This window comes from Rhincodon typus, chromosome 25 (assembly GCF_021869965.1).
Source record: "Rhincodon typus isolate 14 chromosome 25, sRhiTyp1.1, whole genome shotgun sequence".
In the NCBI taxonomy this organism is placed as follows: domain Eukaryota; kingdom Metazoa; phylum Chordata; class Chondrichthyes; order Orectolobiformes; family Rhincodontidae; genus Rhincodon; species Rhincodon typus.
In genome coordinates, this window is record NC_063356.1 from 21361664 (window position 1) to 21379156 (window position 17493).

Here is a 17493-nt window from a genome sequence, read left to right on the forward strand (position 1 = left end):
GGGCAATTAGGGATGGGCAATAAATGGTGGCCTAGTTAGTAACACTCACATCCCATGAATGAATAATAAAAAGGCTATAAAAGGTATTATTTTGAGATTTAGTTAATACAATTTTGGGAGGTTTTCCTCTGGTTTTGTTTTACAGAATTAATTAAACTTCTTTTCAAGCAGTTTTATTCTTCTATTTTATCTCAAGTAATGAGCAGAGAGAATCTTCCTGTTATGGTTACAATGTCACTTCTAAATTCCAACCTGATGAAAACTTCTCCTGACGGAACATACTCTGTAGTATTTGATAGGTCATTGCTCTGTGTTCAGTTGTGAGTCTGTTTACTATTGATGATCTCAGTGCTCAATTAGTTAAGCCTGGGTTTACCACAGGGAAATAAAACTATAGAAAGAGTTGGAAGCCAGAGTTAGAAACACATTGTAGACATTTTGAAATATTGTGAATAAAATTAGATACATATAGAAACTAGCATCACGTCTGCATGGCTGTGTTGTGAAATTGACAACACGTTTCATTTGGACTGTGAAGTACTTAACTTGGAAACACCTCAGGTTGAGATTAGCATCTAGTAGGAATTATTTTCTTCACTTTGAATACCAATTTTCACCCTCCTAAAAGGTCTACATTTAATCAATGCAAGCTACATGCAAGGAACCTAAATTTCCTTAAACTAAAACAAAGAACTGAAGGTGCTGCAGATCTGAAACAAAAATAAATTGCTGGTGAAACTCCACAGATCTTGCAGCACGTGTGGAGAGAACGCAGAGTCAAATGTTTCGAGTCCAGTGACTTTATCAGAACAGGATAGACTATGGACTTGAAACTGTAGTAATTGTAATGAGGTCAGCCAGGTGGACCTCATAGAATATGATTTCCCTGAATGGGGTTGTTAACCAGGCCCAAACAGGGAGCCCTGGCTGACAAATATAAACAGGAGTGTCAGAGGTTCTGTTCACTCTGAGAGTTAGCTCTGAGGAAGTTGGAACAGTGTGAAGTACTGTGCACATGTACACAATGGGTGACTTGGTGATGGAATATGGCCTCTGTGGAGTTATTTCAGAAACATTAACTCTGCTTTCTCCCCACAGATGCTGTCAGAAGTGCTAAGTTCCACCTGAAATTTCCTGATATACAGTTTGCCTTTAGCTGCTGTCCTCCTGACAGTGATTTTGTTAGATTTGGCACCTAATTGACATGGTGATGGCAGGTACCCATAGCAATATTGCTGTTTATCCTGTTGCATATAGTAGAAGATCCAGTACCTATCCACAACCCAGTGACCTGGATGGTGATAAGTCACAGAGTACATGTTACCCTCAGAGAGTAAAACTGCAGTGCTAATTGGATAGGTCTTTTAAAGGGTTAACATGGATGTGATGGACCAAATGGTTGCTGTCACTGAGCTGTAAAATTCCATGACTAAAGAACTCACCACTTGGGCAATTTTTTAAAAGTACAGTCATAGGATGTGGGCTGTAAAGGCTGACATTCACTGTGCCTTTCTGCTTAAAATGGAATGGCTTGTAAGAACTCTTCAGAGGTCAATTGAGAGCTAACCACAGTGATGAGGAAATGGTGCCATGTAAATACCAGACTTGGTATTACATTCTTTTAACAAACTGAGTTTCTCTGACAATTCTGGTATACTGATACTATTTATATTTTGTTTTATTTTCAGATTTATTGAACTAAATTAAAATACCCTGGTGTGAACCCATAACCTCTGAATTATTAGCACTGACCTCTGCATCTCAGGTCCTGGAACGTAAGTATTTTATAAGTATTCTGCAAGTTAACCCACAAACAACTCTCCCTATCTTATGCTCTGTCCAATAACTGCAATGTGCTACTAAGCTGGTTGCACAAACACCTTAAAAGAACCATTCTCCCCCAGTCTCTGCCCACTATCATCCAATAGGTGGCAATGCACACTCTTGCCTTAATTCTGATCACAGCCAGAATATCACTTGCAATGGATTCTCATCCTGCTCTTGCACCATTACTACTTGTGGAGGTGATGGGTGCAGGGGAGGAGGGAGTGGTGTTTCTCACACACATGGTAACTCTCATTGACATCCGTTGATAAGAGAGTTTCCATTCGCATGTTGATCATTCCTACATCCACCATGGCACAATCCAACTGATTGTCCACAATTACCAAGCTATCAGATGGCTTATCCAAATTCCAGAAATGGATGAGAAGAAATGTCCTTCAATTAAATTTTGGGAAGACTGAAACCATTGTCTTTGGTGGCCCCTATAAATTCTGTGTGTAGCTACAAACTCCAGCCATCTCACAGAAAGTGACTGTTTGAAAACTTGATATTCTATTTGACTTGGACATAAGCTTCCAACCACCTGAACCTTTACTCAAACTGCCTATTTCTATCTCTTTAGCATCATCTGACTTCACACATGTCTCAGATATTTTCTACTGCTGAAACCTTCAATCATGTCTCTGTTCTAGAATTTACTAGTCCAATTTGACATGTACTAACCTCTTCCGCACTTAAATGCTGCATCTTGGGCTGCAACAGGATGTTGTGTGCTCAGGAACATGCACCTAGCTTGTGGACTGGACCAGGCTGTTTGCTTGCTGTTATAGCAGTCACACACTCAGAGCCTACCTGAAAGCTGACAGCATCCCTGCCATACCTCTCTATTTTTGCACTTCTACCCCTCAGCTAGAGCTACCAGACTCGGAGTACTGCAACATTGTTGTGTCTTTTATGCCAAGTGCTGGAAAATGGAATTAGAATAGTTAGGTGGTTGTCTTGAACAGCATAATCTCAATGGGCTGAAAGGCCTTTTTTGTTCTAGGGACTTTTATGTCTCTAAACAGACACAGCCAAAAGAACATAAGCTTCAGCCTTTAGTGTTTTGACCCTGGGAAAGCTATGTTTCTGTTGCTGGTGATAATTCCTTATTTTGCTACCAGTCCAACAAAAACAAACTGTAACCATGAAGCTACATTGATATCTTGCAGTCTAAAAAATAGTGTAATGGGAAGAGATCCCAAATGTATAATTATTTTAATTTCTACTAATTCAAAGTTGGTCAAATGTAAATTGGTGGTGACAGGGCAAAGGACGCAAAGCAAAAGGAAATAGATATTTGGTTTTTTTTCAAAATATTCACAAATACACGTCTGGAAAATGCTTGCAGTGATGTAATTTAAACTTCTTTAAACCATTTTGTTAGTGCATTCCAATGGACTGGGGTTGCAGCTGGTTAACTCACACTTGTAGGTGGCCCCACAGAGCACAAGGTTCAGTCTGAACCACTGGTAATGTCACTGGATTATTAATCCAGGAGCCCAGGCTAATGTTTTGGGGACATAAATTCAAATGTGGCCAAGGCATCTGGTTGAATTTAAATTCAATTAAGCAATTTGGAACTAAAACCTTGTCTCAGAAATGGTGACTGTCAAACTATTATTGAAAAACCCATCCGGTCCACTAACATTCTTTCGGGAAGGAAATCACTTATCATTACCTGATCAGTCCACATGTGACTCCAGGCCAACGGCAACCTGGCTGACTTTTAACTAACATATGCAATAGCCTAGGGATGGGCAACAAATGCTGCATCACAGAGGAGAATAAAGAACAAACAATTTCGCTGCTTCCCGCTGGGGCATTATAAAGGATGTCATGAAGATGGGTTTAATGCCAATTATCCTGGAAGGTAACCCATTAATCCCTGCTGAAAAGAGTGAATGTGTGCTGGTGAGTAAGATCGCTCGAGGAACCTGACTTTCTATCGCAAGATATACTTTTATATTATCTTGTATCCTGGTGCCATGGATAATGATGGTAGAGGCAACATTATGAAAGCACCATCCTGGCTATCATCTCTTGGGGAGGGGGCTAATGTTGGGAGGGTGGGGTTTGCTGGGATAGAATAGAATGTGAACTCACAATTCTGATTGAACACTACCATGTGCCACACGACATCTCATAATAGGTGTGTGCACTTTGGTAAAGGGTATGGTTTAGCTCAGTTGGCTATATAGCTGGTTTAAAATGTAGAGTGATGTGACCTTGTTGAATGATTTTAAGGCCAAGATAGATAGATTTTTGAACAGTAAAGGAATTAAGAGTTATGGCAGGTAAGTGGAGCTGAGTTAACAAGAAAGATCAGTCATGATCTTACTGAATGGTGGAGCAGGCTCGAGGGGCCACATGGCCTACTCCTGCTCCTGTTTCTTACGTTCTTCGGTTCATCTGATACAACATGCATTCAAGCTGAGGTTATCATGAAGGACTTGCCTTCCCAACCTCACCCCTCACTTGAGGTGTGATGACCCTCAGGTTAGGTTAAACCAATGCCAGTTGTCTCTATTTAATGGGAGAGCAGCTCTACGGTCTGTTAAGACTATGGCATCTTTACATTTAAAGGGCACGATGAACTACAGATAATACGGTCCAAAATCTTGCTAACAATCATGAACTAAACTGACACGGGAATAAATATGTACTGAATGTGACATTTGATGATCGTCATGTTCATGGACTGCACATCACCAAGAATCAATGCCTTTGTAGAGGGTGAAAGGTCAAAAAACAAGTTTTATCCCTCGTGCAAGACTGGCAAAGCTTAAAGAAGGGTCCCGACCCGAACGTCAGCTTTCCTGTGCTCCTGATGCTGCCTGACCTGCTGTGTTTCTCCAGCTCCACACTGTGTTATCTCTGACTCCAGCATCAGCAGTTCTTACTATATCTCTGAAGCTTAAAGTTATGCTGTGCTTGAGAATAGTGAATGCACAACAGACGAAAATGCCACATTATAAAACATTTTGATGCATCTACCCACTGAACTATGATGTGGAGGGGCAGTTGGTGGGAGTTGGAGATAGGGTTCACATTCTCTTAGTTATCACAAAGAGCACTTTATTTGAATTGGAAATGAGTTGAACAATGTCACTAAACATAGCTGGAGAAACAACACCACCAGAGCCCACATACAAAGGCTGAAACTATCTGGGCATGGTTTACAAGGGCTGCATATTATGCCCACCATTCTCCCCCCCCACTCTTGCTAGGCATGTTTTTACTGGTGGGAGGGGGGGGGGCACAAAAATAAAATGCCAGCCTACCTCCTTCCTGTCCATCTATGAGCTGTTCCCTATTATGTGGAGGGTGGGTACGGTGTCCAATAGGTTGCCTGCCCTCAGGCCTATTGAGGTCCTGAACTGTCCTATTAATTGGCAATTAATCCACCTCCACTGCTAGAGAATGTTGAGTTTTGTGATAGAGGGGTAGTGTTCCTACCTCTGAGCTAGGAGTCATGGGTTTGAAACCCACCTACTTCAGAGACCTTCCACAACGTGCCCAAACAGTTCTGGATAAAATGGAGCAATGAATGTATCAGGGACAACTCAATTGAAGATTGTGTGTAAATTCAATAATGTTGGCAATGCATCAGAGTTATATTTGCAATTTGCAGAGGCTCATTACTCCAAACCTTTCAACTGTATATGAACAGCCATGCACAGGAAGAAATGTCCAGTTAGACCAGCACACCTGATCCTTTCAAAAACTTCAATCTATCTTTTTCCATAAGTTAACTTGTCTACTGAATGTCCTTAGGGACAATTCTATTAGGGGAAGTATCCCCTTCATCACCTCTGAAGTTTCATCTCAATATATGTGTGACTTAGCCCTGGTCTAACACCATGGTTGTTTCTTCAGAGAATACATCGAGCTAACAAAAACTGTTGAGATTTGAAGAAAGAATAGGGGAAAAAAGGTTAAATTTGTAAAGAGATGTTTGGTCTGCCTTTACTTGATGAGATATGGTAATTGAAGCTGGTGTACAGACCCTACAGATTTTACTTAATCTATTTCAGATGTCCAACATTTCCAGTTTGTTCTTTATCTGAAAAATATTTCTGATATTATGGCCAACTCTCTTCTGATCTTTGCCAGACTAGTATTTGATCCAATTCCTTCCCGAGAGTTTAGGAAAGCCAAGAATTTCTGTCAGGAGTTAGCAATGTATTCTGTGAGTAAGTTATTCTAACTGTGAAGAAATTATTACTGAGGAAACAGATTGGCTCAGGAAAGCAGTGCAATCAATAAGTCTCTTCCAGAATGGTTCAAACCTTTGAGATATTTGTGTGAGGTACTTCTCAATGTGTGATCTATGCCTTCATCTTTTAAGAAAAATTGGGACAGTTTATAGGACAGAATGCATGACCCATTCCTTTCAACTACTGACTTGTCTTCTCTAATAACTTTACCTTAAACTTCTTTAGTTTGTCAGATCCTTTTTATAACTGTAAGATGCATGTCTACGTCCACATACAGCCTTTTTTCCTTTTTGAAAGGTAACTGGGATCACCTGGTAGGAGTTAGCTACTTGGCAGAAGACTTATTAACACCCATGCCGCATTAATGATCTCAGTCAGAGGAGCAGTTCAGAAATGGGATGGTAGGAACAGGAATAGGCCATTCAGCCCCTTGAACATTTTCTGTCATTCAATTAGATCGTAGATAACCACATCTAATGTCTTGGTTTAGTTACACTTAAACCCTTGCCTAATAAAAGTCGATCACTCTCTGTTTTGACATTTTCAACTGACCTAACCTCAGCAGCTCTTTGAAGAGAGAGTTCCAAATTCCCATGACTATTTGTGTGAAGTTCATTGCCTGTGAAGTGGCTATGTTCACTTGTTCTGGACTTGCCCACATGAGGAAACAAATTCTCTCTCTACCTCTCACTCTCTAGCCTATTATGGGGTGACACAGTGGCTCAGTGGTTAGCACTGCTGCCTCACAGTGCCAGGGACCTGGGTTCGATTCCAGCCTTGGGCAACTGTCTGCGTGGAGTTTGCACATTCTCCCTGTTTCCTCCGTGTGCTCCTATTGCCTGTCACTGTCCAAAGATTTGCAGGTTAGGTGGATTGGCCATGTTAAATTGCCCTTAGTGTCCAGGGATGTGCAAGTAGGTGTCTAAGCCACAGGAAATGCAGGGTTATAGGAATAGGGTTGAGGGTGGGTCTGGGTGCAATGCTCTTCGGAGGGTCAGTGTGGACTCAAGTGGCCTGCTTCCACACCTAAGGGATTTGATGAATTCCTTTGTTCCTCTTAAGTAATCCTCATTACATGATCCCTCAATCTTCCATATTCCACATGATTCTAAGCAGTTGAAACACTACAAATCCCTGGTTTGTCTTGGTTCTGCAGTGGGGCCAAGTATGGAAGAGAGGTGAACAAATGGGATATGTCAGCATCTCGGGGTTGTCGCTCCTCTAGGATCGTCTGAATTAAAGATGATCTCTAGGCACTGCCATGAACAAACTGTGTGAAAAATCACTGGAGCTTTTAATAAAAAATCTTTTGTTTTCTTGTAATGCTTTTCTTTAATGTCTATAAAGTATTAGCAATGGTGGAAGCAGAATGTTTGATTTTTTGAGACAATAATATGACCCATTGTGATTAACCCTAAGGCTTTTATTGCAGACCTTTACCCAGTGATCTGGTCTGTAAAATCTGTGCAAATAATGTCAGAAAAGAACACATTTGTATGGATTTATGAACGAGGAGCAGAAATAGGCCATTTGGCCCCTCTAATCTGCTCTGCCATTCAATAGGATTATGGCTAATCTCATTACAAACTTAAATCCACATTATCACCTACCACTGGTAATTTTTCACCCACTTACTTCACCAGACTCCTCCTCTACCTTAAGGACCCTGCTTCCACCACCTTATCAGGAACTCACAACACTCTGACTAAAAAGATTTGCCTCAAATCTGGGTGAGTCCTGCCCGGGAAAGGAAACATCTTCTCTGTAGTAATGCTGTCAAGATCCCTCAGGATGTTTCAATCAGGTTACCTTTTATGCTTCTAAACTCCAACAGGTACAATCTAGCTTGACCAACCTCTGTGCCTAAGGCAACCCTTGGTTCTCATGCTTATTTCCCCACACTTTGCTACATTGGTAAGTTTCACACAAGAACAATCATCACATGGATGAGCAGGGAATGGCTAGTACCTGTGGAAATGTATCCTTGTAAGAATCAACACCTTCAGGAAAGGAAGAGAAATCCTGTCTACTTTCCTTAATTTTTCAGTCCTTCAAAATGAACAGACCTTCCATCCTTTGTCTCTTTTATAGCTTGACAATCAGAAACATGAAAGATACCGTGTGCTGCAAATTCAGGATTAGATATCAGCGATTTGTCATGTTAGAAAGAGAGAGTGCATATTGCGGACAAATATAAAATCCACCCCAGGCGATGAAGAACCTTTTCATGCAGATTCCTGTGAAAGTAATTATTGGAAGATTTATGTTTTGCTCTGCAGAATCCTTTATCTGTACATCCTCTGCAATGCTGTCGTGCTGGCTTCAAAGATGATCACAAACCTTATGAAGCTTTTGCAAAGGGTTACTGAGCTGGTGGGCTAGCAGAGCAGGAAGAAGGCAAGGTTTTGCCAATAGTTACCATGTAGACACTGCTTTGATTAGAACTGGAAAAATAAGTCAGCAGTAGCTGCACTTTTTTTCAAGCACAGGGTTGCGTGGTCTCAAACTTCAATCAGTACAAGTCTTGAATTCTGTTGTCTGAAAAAAGAGCATTGAGCAAATCTCCCCTGAGCCGCATATAGAAAAACCAACTGCAGAGAGAAAACACAATTCCTTCTCTCCAGGGATAAAACATTACTCACTTTAATCAAGTAGGTCAGTTGCTGTGTCCTTCTGCATTTAGAAAAAAAAACACCTTGTAAAGTCTGTTTTCATTTTTATTGCTGTTAATAAAAGGCTTGAGCTCACAGCAACTTCCACCCTTATCTCTTTATCTCCTCCTCTGCATATTTCTCTCTGCAGAATGCTTTGCAGTGGGCTTGGTCACTGAGTGTAGCAGCATTGAGGGAAAGGGCTGCCCGCTTCCCACCCTCGATGTTGGTCCATGTCGTGTTCTATTACAATGTGACGGATTGTTAACATTCTGTGTGTAGCTAAGTGTTATGCTTGCTAAGTGTTCAAAACTGTGTGAAAACATTAAGCTGACAGCACCAAAGACACATACTGGCAACAAAAAGGTGAGTTGAACTGAATGTCACTTGGCTGTGAAGCATCATGCATTTGTAATAAACTATTTATCTTAAGCTTTTGTTGTTCTAAATGGCATATGGTTAACTGTTGATCATAGATGTGAGTCTTTCAGTTTTCGGTTGCCAAACATGAACAGCTTATACGAACTGAAATAATCCCTTTATCTCAATATTGCTACGAATCAAATTTTGTGACTGCAGAGGGATTTTCTGCTGATGCTGATTCAGTTACTGTGATGATTCATCGCAACTGATTTTCTCCAGTGCAAATACTTGGCTATTTCTCTAGTTTTGTTCGGTTGACTGTATTTCCGTAACTGCCAGTATTTCAAGGTTCAAGAAGTGTGGCTGGGGAATGAGTTGAGTTCAGGAAGGTTGGACAAGTTTACTGACTTAAATGAAGGAAGGGTGAAAATCAACCCGAGCTTGAAAAATCTAGCAGTGACTGCTGTAATTACCAATGGAGCAATGTTTTTGCTACCAGTGGGTGACAGAGTGTGAAATGCTGGTGTTTTGAGTGCTAGTTACTGAAGCAATCACTGTATGCTGTTTCCAATCTAGTGATGATATCTATAGCCTTGCACTGCTGAAGGGTAAGCGTTTATGACTGGAGGTTGTGAGACTGTGAATTGAATGGGGAAGTGACGAAAGCTGTGATTACACAGTGAGGGGTGCAGTTAGGAAGTTCTAATCTAGGTGAGAGCATTACACAGTGGTGCACAATCAAATGCATCTCTGCAAGGATTGTAGGAAAATTAAAACAGGCCTTCATAATTGTTGTAAGAAATCAGCATTATTGGATAAGTTCAGAACAAACAGAACTGTGTGTGTCTGAGTTCTAAGTCCAATGTTGATCTCCCTCTTTATGCACCTTCTCTGCAGCTGTAACATTGTATTCTTCGCTCTGTTCTATTACGCTAATGCACTTTGTGTCGTATGATCTGCCTGTACTGCATGCAAAACAAAACTTTTCACTGTACCTAGTACACGTGGCAATAATAAATCAAATCAAATCAAATCAGTGGGAGTGAACAGTTTAATTGTAATTGTCAGGATGTGCAGTGACAGTTGTTGATGTTTTTTTTGTAATGAAGAGCATCATTGGACCAATGTTCCCTTAATTTCTGTTTGCTGTTGGCTTGTTGCACTGTGCTGTCCCTTTATAATGCCAACCTAGCTATGCATCTGAGAAAAGGCAAAACAAAATATCATGGGTGCTTGAAAATTGAATTAAAAACAAGAAGTCCTGGAATTACTCAGCAGGTCTGACAGAATCTGTGAAGAGAAACTCAGAGAAGGGTCATAATCGACTTGAAATGTTAACTGGGGCTGGATCTTCCCATTTGTAGTTAAAGTGTGGTGGCGAATTTGTTTCACTGTGTCTAATCTGTGCTGGATTTCCACGTGCATTTGTCCGCTTTTCACCTCATTATTTATGCCACTAAACTGTTGATCACAATTCTCTGGGAACTGCGCGGCTGGTAAGGCAGATGAGCTCAGTTTTGGCAAGACAACCCCTTCGGCTGCAGAGCTTGATCCCGAGAACCCTGTCATAGAGGAAAGGAAAGCTAGCTCCCCACTTCCAGGGCAGGAAACGGGAAGATCTGGTGGCCAGGCTGGTGGAGATCACACTAACAGACCCAGGCAGTCTGGACACAGACAGCAGCACAGGACACAGAGCTGTGTCCTGTCTCAAAATGCACTCCCAGCAATTCTGCAAGGTGACCAATCTTCTGTGCTATGCAAAGATAAGTGCCACCATCTTCTCTCTGCTACATCGCCTAGCATCATGGACTGCAACATTCACTATTACATGTGCCTTTCTCCTGATACAGTAATAGAGATGTACAGCATGAAAACAGACCCTTTAGTCCAAATCATCCATGTTGATCAGATGTGCTAAATTAATCTAGTCCCGTTTGTCAGCACTTGTCCCATATCCCACTAAACGCTTCCTTTTCATGTACTCATCCAGATGCCTTTTAAATGTTGTAATTGTACCAGCTTCCACCAGTTCCTCTGGCAGCTCGTTCCATACACACACTATTCTCTGTGTGTAAAAGTTGGCCCTTCAGTCTCTTTTAAACCTTTCCCCTCTCATCTTAAACCTTTGACAGCTGGTTTTTGATTCCCCTACCCTGGGGCAAAGACCTTGACTATTCACCCTATCCATGCCCCTTATGATTTTATAAGTTTCTATAAGGTTAGCCCTCAGCCTCTGAAGATCCAGGGAAAATAGCCCCAGTCTATTCAGCCTCTCCCTATAGCTCAAACCCTTCAATCCTGGCAACATCCTTGCAAATCTTTTCTGAACCCTTTCAAGTATTACAGCATCATTCCTGTAGCAGGGAGACCAGAACTGAATGTAGTATTCCAATAGTGGCATGGACAGCTGCAACATGACCTCCCAACTCCGATACTCAATGCACTGACCAATAAATGCAAGTGTACCAAACTCATTCATCACTACACTGTCTACCTGTGTCTCCACTTTCAAGGGACTATGAACTTGTACTCCAAGGTCTCTTTGTTCAGCAACACTCACTGGGACCTTACTATTAAGTGTACAAGTCCTGCCCTGATTTTCTCTAACAAAACGTGGCACCTCACAGTTATCTGGATTAAACTCCTCAGCCCATCAGTCCATATGATCAAGGTTTGATCAAGGGTCCTGTTGTTGTGGGTTTTGCCTCCAACAGTGTACTTTACCTGATGTGGTAATGTTTATGTTGTTCCCCCATACCATAAGTAACCAGACGTGCTTAACGTGAAAGTGAAGAGTCCAACATTCATTTATTACAGCTTGCAAAAAACACCACATTCACAGTCACATTAAATTACAATGAGCTGCATACTTTAATAGCATGCCATGCTTCAAGTAATCTGAATTAAGATGGGGTATGTAATATTTATACCTTAGACCACATGCCATGATACAGTGATGATGTCATGAGAATATCTCTTACAGTTATACAGACATACAGCCTATGAGACTTAATGGATCATCATCCACCTCATCCTCCTAAATTACTAATCCTTTCTGTCCTCTGAGGTAACTGCTCAATCACTGAGGGCACCTTTCAACCTCTCCTACATATGTGTGACCACTAACTGCTCTTGTATTCACTTCCATCACACTCAATCCCTCCCTTTCTCTCATTTTGCAGGAAAAACTAGATCATCTCCCAGTCTGATGTCTCAACAGCTTCCCGACTGACATGCCGGTAATCCCTGGATTGCACTTGCTGGACTGACCATGGTCCAATCCCAAACAAGGGCGAGGTTCCTAGGATTCTGGTAGGACCAAGTGCCTGCCTGACTGTGACCATCCCGACTGAATCTAGTTCTCCTTCACTCTACTGACCACCCTTCCCCTTTTGACTTTCACATGTTGCCATTCACTTGAAGCATATTCATTGTGTTTGCCACATAAGCTGCTGGCACATGCTGCTGTTGTGATATTGACACATTGTCGACCAGTGCCTAAGCAGACCTGGATAATAAACAGCAATGCCTTTGAAGTGGAAGATCCATAACTGTTACAACTTGGATTTGACCTGGGAACAAAGGTCCTGGAAATACATCCACAAAAAGGTCCATCGATTCTACAGAGTCATTCTGTTTACAAGACTTCTACTTCAACTTTAAAACTCCATCTTCATCTGAGAAACTGTAGATCTGCCATGAAAGAGACTAAGATAATTATAAATTGTAACTGTTTTGTCTTCATCTGTATCTAGTCTTTGTTTATGAGATAAGGGAGTGACACATGTTTTAAAAATCCTGGTCAAACATGTAATAAGAATAACTTTCTTCGTTTTATAACTAACGAAAACTGTTGCTGGAATTATTTCATTTTTGGGAGTAAGAAAGCATACATACTTTAAATACCAAAATACTGACCAAAGCTAGGTAAAAAAGAAATACAAATTCTCTGTACCATTACCGTGTTTGTAATGCAGTGTGCCACCAACAGCAGGAGTTAAATTCCTTCTACTGGCTGAGGTCGCCGTGAAGGACCGACTTTCTTAATCTTATCCCTCACCTGAAGTGTGGGGACCCGCGGGTTATCAATCAACTCTCTGTAATGAGAGAGCAGCCCTATGGTCCTCTGGGATTATGACAACTTTGCTTTTTAACCTTTACTTCACCACTACTGCACAGAAAATCTGTACAACGTGTCCCACTAAAAAATGCTAACTGTCTTTCCAATTGATCAGCTCTCCACATTCCTTTCCGATCAGAATTTGCTGAGTGATCTTTGTATTTGATCCATTTTAAACCTGGATAGGCGATAAAAGACATATTAAAGTAGGTAAAGGTTAAAAATCTCAAGGCATAATTGAAGAAGTATAGGTCTTGTGTAAAAGATAACAATTCTGAAGGGGTTATTGTTCATGTTACATTGGCTTCACTTTTTCTATTGATGTCAGCAATAATCTATAGGTGGAGACAAGGACACAGGTTTTCATCATGATGGGGAACCTCTCTGCTAATACGACCATGCTGGAAGAATCAGAAATCCCAAGTCTCATCCCCAAACTTGGCAGGTCTCATTTTCTCAGGGATGAGACTTGGGGCAGTCCTTTGTTGAAGCATCACATTGCTGGAGACAGCCAACCATTTAAATGATCAACTGCTTTCAATGAATGCAGATGGTGGAGTTCTTGGCTGTGTAGAACCTGGGGTCTGGAAATTGATTGGGACTCAGTAAGACCAGGTATGTTCTCAGTGCATTTATTTTGGATAGTCAAGGTACATCTTTGGAGACGTAACATATCCCGTTGAAACTGGTTGCAGGACAGGTTTGGGAGAAGTCAGAGATCCTTTGGTGGAGGTAAGGGATTCTTTGGGACCCTTTGGGATTGTGAAAAGTAAAAATGCTTGTGCGTGATTTCTTTCGTATAACTTAACTTGGACTTATCAAAGTTCTGGCTATCTTCCAATAAAATGTAATGGAGAAAGAACCCAAAGGACATTGAGTGCTCCAGATGAATTACTTCTAATTTGGACAAATCTGAGTTCTCTTCCCTTTCTGTCCCTGAAAAACATCTCAATGAATGTAGATAAAAACAAAGCAGCAAACAAATTAATTAATCTCACAAATCATTCAAGTTGAATTTGAGATATGTCCAAGTCTTTTCCTGGTCTCAGATCAATGTCAAACTAAAATCGTTACAATGTTCATAGACTTATTCAAAAAACAAAATTCATAATATTGATATTAGTGGTAACCTAAGTAGAAAATTGACTGATGGGTAGGAGGCAGAGAGAACAGGTGAACAGTTACTTGTCTGACTGGGAGGACACAGAGCATCATGTCTCTCATTGGGGTCATTGTTTTTCATCTATCACATAAATAATCTGAAATTGAGTAACATGAATATAAGTTTGAGGTTTGTGGTCAACATAAGTCTTTTCAAAGAAGTGAAGAGGTACATAACAGACTTCAGGAGAACTTAGGCCAATGAAATGTACAGTCATTTTGTGTTTTAATGTGGATAAATATGAAGTGATGCATGTCGAGGTAAACAACATGGAGAGGCAGCATTGTCAAAATAGTAGCAAGTTCAGCAACAGAAGGATCTTAGAATGCACTGTTAAATCTTTGAAAGTGACAGAACAAGTTGCTAAAGTGGCTCAGAAACTTTAAGGGACACTTGGCTTTATTAATCATGTATTAAATGCAAAAACAAGGCAGTCATGCTAAACTTCATCAAACCTCCAGCCTCAATAGGGCACCACACCTTAAGAAGGATGTCAAGATCCTGATGAGGGACAAGAAGTTTAATAGCATGCCACCAGAGATGAAAGATTTAAGCAAAGTATGGAGGTTAGAGAAGTTTATTCTCTTTAAAGTTAAGGAGAGACCTAACTGATGTTCAAAAATTATGTGGGGCACAATTAAAGTAAGAAAGAGCTTTTTTTTAAGCAAATGTGTTGGTAGCTAGAGTTCATGGATGTAAAATAATCAGCAAAAGAACTAACGGGGAAAGTCAAAGAAATTTCTTTGCAAGAAGCTTGTTATGACACTAGATGCACCACCTGAAAGTGTGGTGGAACAGGTTTCATAGGAAATTCCAAGAGGTCACATACTTGAAACTAATCTGTAGGAATAGATGTTAAGATGTGGGACTAAAATGAACAGTATTTTTGAAGTGCATTGTGATAACAAGACATCTTTCAGTGCTATTAACAGAGGGAAACAACATTGGTCAGGAAATTGGGGATAGCTCCAGATCTTCTTAGAAATACTGTCATGGGATTGTTTAGATTCACCTGAAAGAACAGATGGTGTGCTTGATTTAAAATCTCATCTGAAAGTTGTACCTCGGACAGAGCAGCACTTCCTCACTTCCTCACTCCTCTGGGAGCGCCAACGTAAACTTTGCACTGAAGCCAGTGTTGATATTGTGATCAATGTTTTTATCAAGCTAATGCAAGTGGTGCAATTTATTTTTCAAACTTACCTTCAGTAAGAGTATTCCAAATTGCAATTGTGGGCATGAGAGAATAATATCCAGGGCAAAGCAGCCCGACTTTCTGGTTGGCTTGGGCGAGTTGGACCAAATGGTCTGTTTCCATGCTGTAAATTGCTATGACTCTATAACAGATATGTAAACATATTTTGTTTATTCATCCTTGGAATATTGACGTTGCTGGCTGGGTCAACCTTCATTGTTCATCCTAAATGAAAAGGTGGTGGTGAGCTGCCTTTTTGGCACCGTACTGTTAGTGAGGTGGTGGAGGGGGAGTTGCAGGATTTTGACTCATTGAAGGAACAGTGGTTTAGTTCCAAGTCTCAGATATGGTACACACTGTTGCCACAGTGCATTGACGGTGTAGGGAGTTAATGTTGAAAGTGATACATGGGATTGCAATCAAATAAGCTACTTTGTCCTGCATTGTCATGAGCCTCTTCAGTATTGTAAGAGCTGCATTCATTCAGATAAATGAAGACAATTTCCTCATTCTTCTGATGTGCCTTGAAAATGGCAGACAGACGTTGGGGAGACATAAGATGAATTACTCACCACAGAATTCCTAGCCTCTGACTTGTTCTTGTAGTCACAGTATTTATATGGTTAGTTGAATTCAGTTTGCGATGATTGGTAACCCCCAAGATATTGGTACTTTGAGGTACCAATGACAAAAGCCATTATAGGATTTCTGCTGCATGACTGTTTTCCCCAACAAACATTTTCACAATGAGTGTCTGTTAAGTATTTTGATGGACAGTAGTTAAATTCACTCTGGTTGGAGATGGTCATTGCCTGGCACTTGTGTGGTGTAAATTCTACTTGCCACTTACCAGATTAAATGTGGCTATTGTCCATGAGTTGCTACATGTGGAAATAAAAGCCGAAAGAACTATGGATGCTGTAAATCAGAAACAAAAACAGAGGTGCTGGAAAAGCTCAGCAGGTCTGGCAACATCAGTGAAGAGGACTCAGAGTTAACATTTCGGTCTCATGTTCTGTGCAGGGGTCACCGAACCCGAAACATTAACTCTGATTTCTCCTCACAGATGCTGCCAGACCTGCTGAGCTTTTCCAGCAACTGCTGTTTTTGTTTCATATGGAAATGGACTGCTTCTGTATCTGGGAAATCATGAATGGTGTTGAACATTGTGCAATCATCAGTAAACATTCCCACTTCTGACCTTATGAAGGAGGGGAGGTCATTGATGAAGCAGCTGGAAAATGTCCAACTCCTGCAGTGATCCCTGAGACTGGGATACCAGAGCTCCAACAACCAAAACCGTCTTCCTTTGTATTAGTTATGAATGCAATCAGTGGAGAGTTTTCCCTATGATTCTCATTGATTTCAGTTTTGCGAGTGCTCTTTGGTGCTATACTCAGCTAAAAGCTACCTTGTTGTCTTGTTCCTCTCACTTTACTTGTGGATTTCATCTCCTTTGTCCATGTTTGGACCAAGACTGTAATGGGGTCAGGAGGTGAATGGCCTTGACAGACCCAAGCTGATCAGCAGTGGGGAAGTTTTTGAGCAAATACTCCTTAATAGTACTGTTGATGAACCCTCATGTCACTTTGCTGATGACTTGAAGAGTGATCTGGACTGCTGGACCTGTCACAGAACTGTCTGTAAAAATGTGTTGAGTTAAAAAAGTAGTTTTTTGTACTTCAGCCTTCTTGATGACAAAAACCATTATAGGATTTCTACTGCATGACTGTTTTCCCAAACGAACATTTTCACAATGAGTGTCTGTTAAGTAAGTATTTTGATGGACAGTTCTAAGTGCCAATGGAATAGAATTCTATTTTTTTATTCACTCACGAGACAATGCTGTCATTGGCTAGCCAGCATTTACTGCTATAATAGAGATAACAAGGTGTAGAGCTGGGTGAACACAGCAGGCCAAGCAGCATCAGAGGAGCGGGAAAGCTGACGTTTCGGGC

The 17493-nt window shown here is 40.9% G+C and overlaps 1 protein-coding gene across 7 annotated transcripts in view; it reads left to right on the top strand.

Moving 5' to 3' along the window:
* Positions 1-17493, top strand: part of LOC109915502 (tetraspanin-18) — a 116840-nt gene that overhangs the window by 72955 nt on the left and 26392 nt on the right. For 4 of the 7 annotated variants that reach the window (XM_048612229.1, XM_048612228.1, XM_048612234.1 and 1 more), the window contains one exon: positions 1689-1775. The exons of 2 other annotated variants lie outside the window; for them this stretch is intronic. The gene's annotated coding sequence lies outside the window, so the exon portion shown is untranslated. Of the gene's footprint in view, positions 1-1688; positions 1776-8874; positions 9062-17493 lie in introns of those variants that run through there. One more of the 7 variants, XM_048612232.1, reaches the window with a different exon arrangement.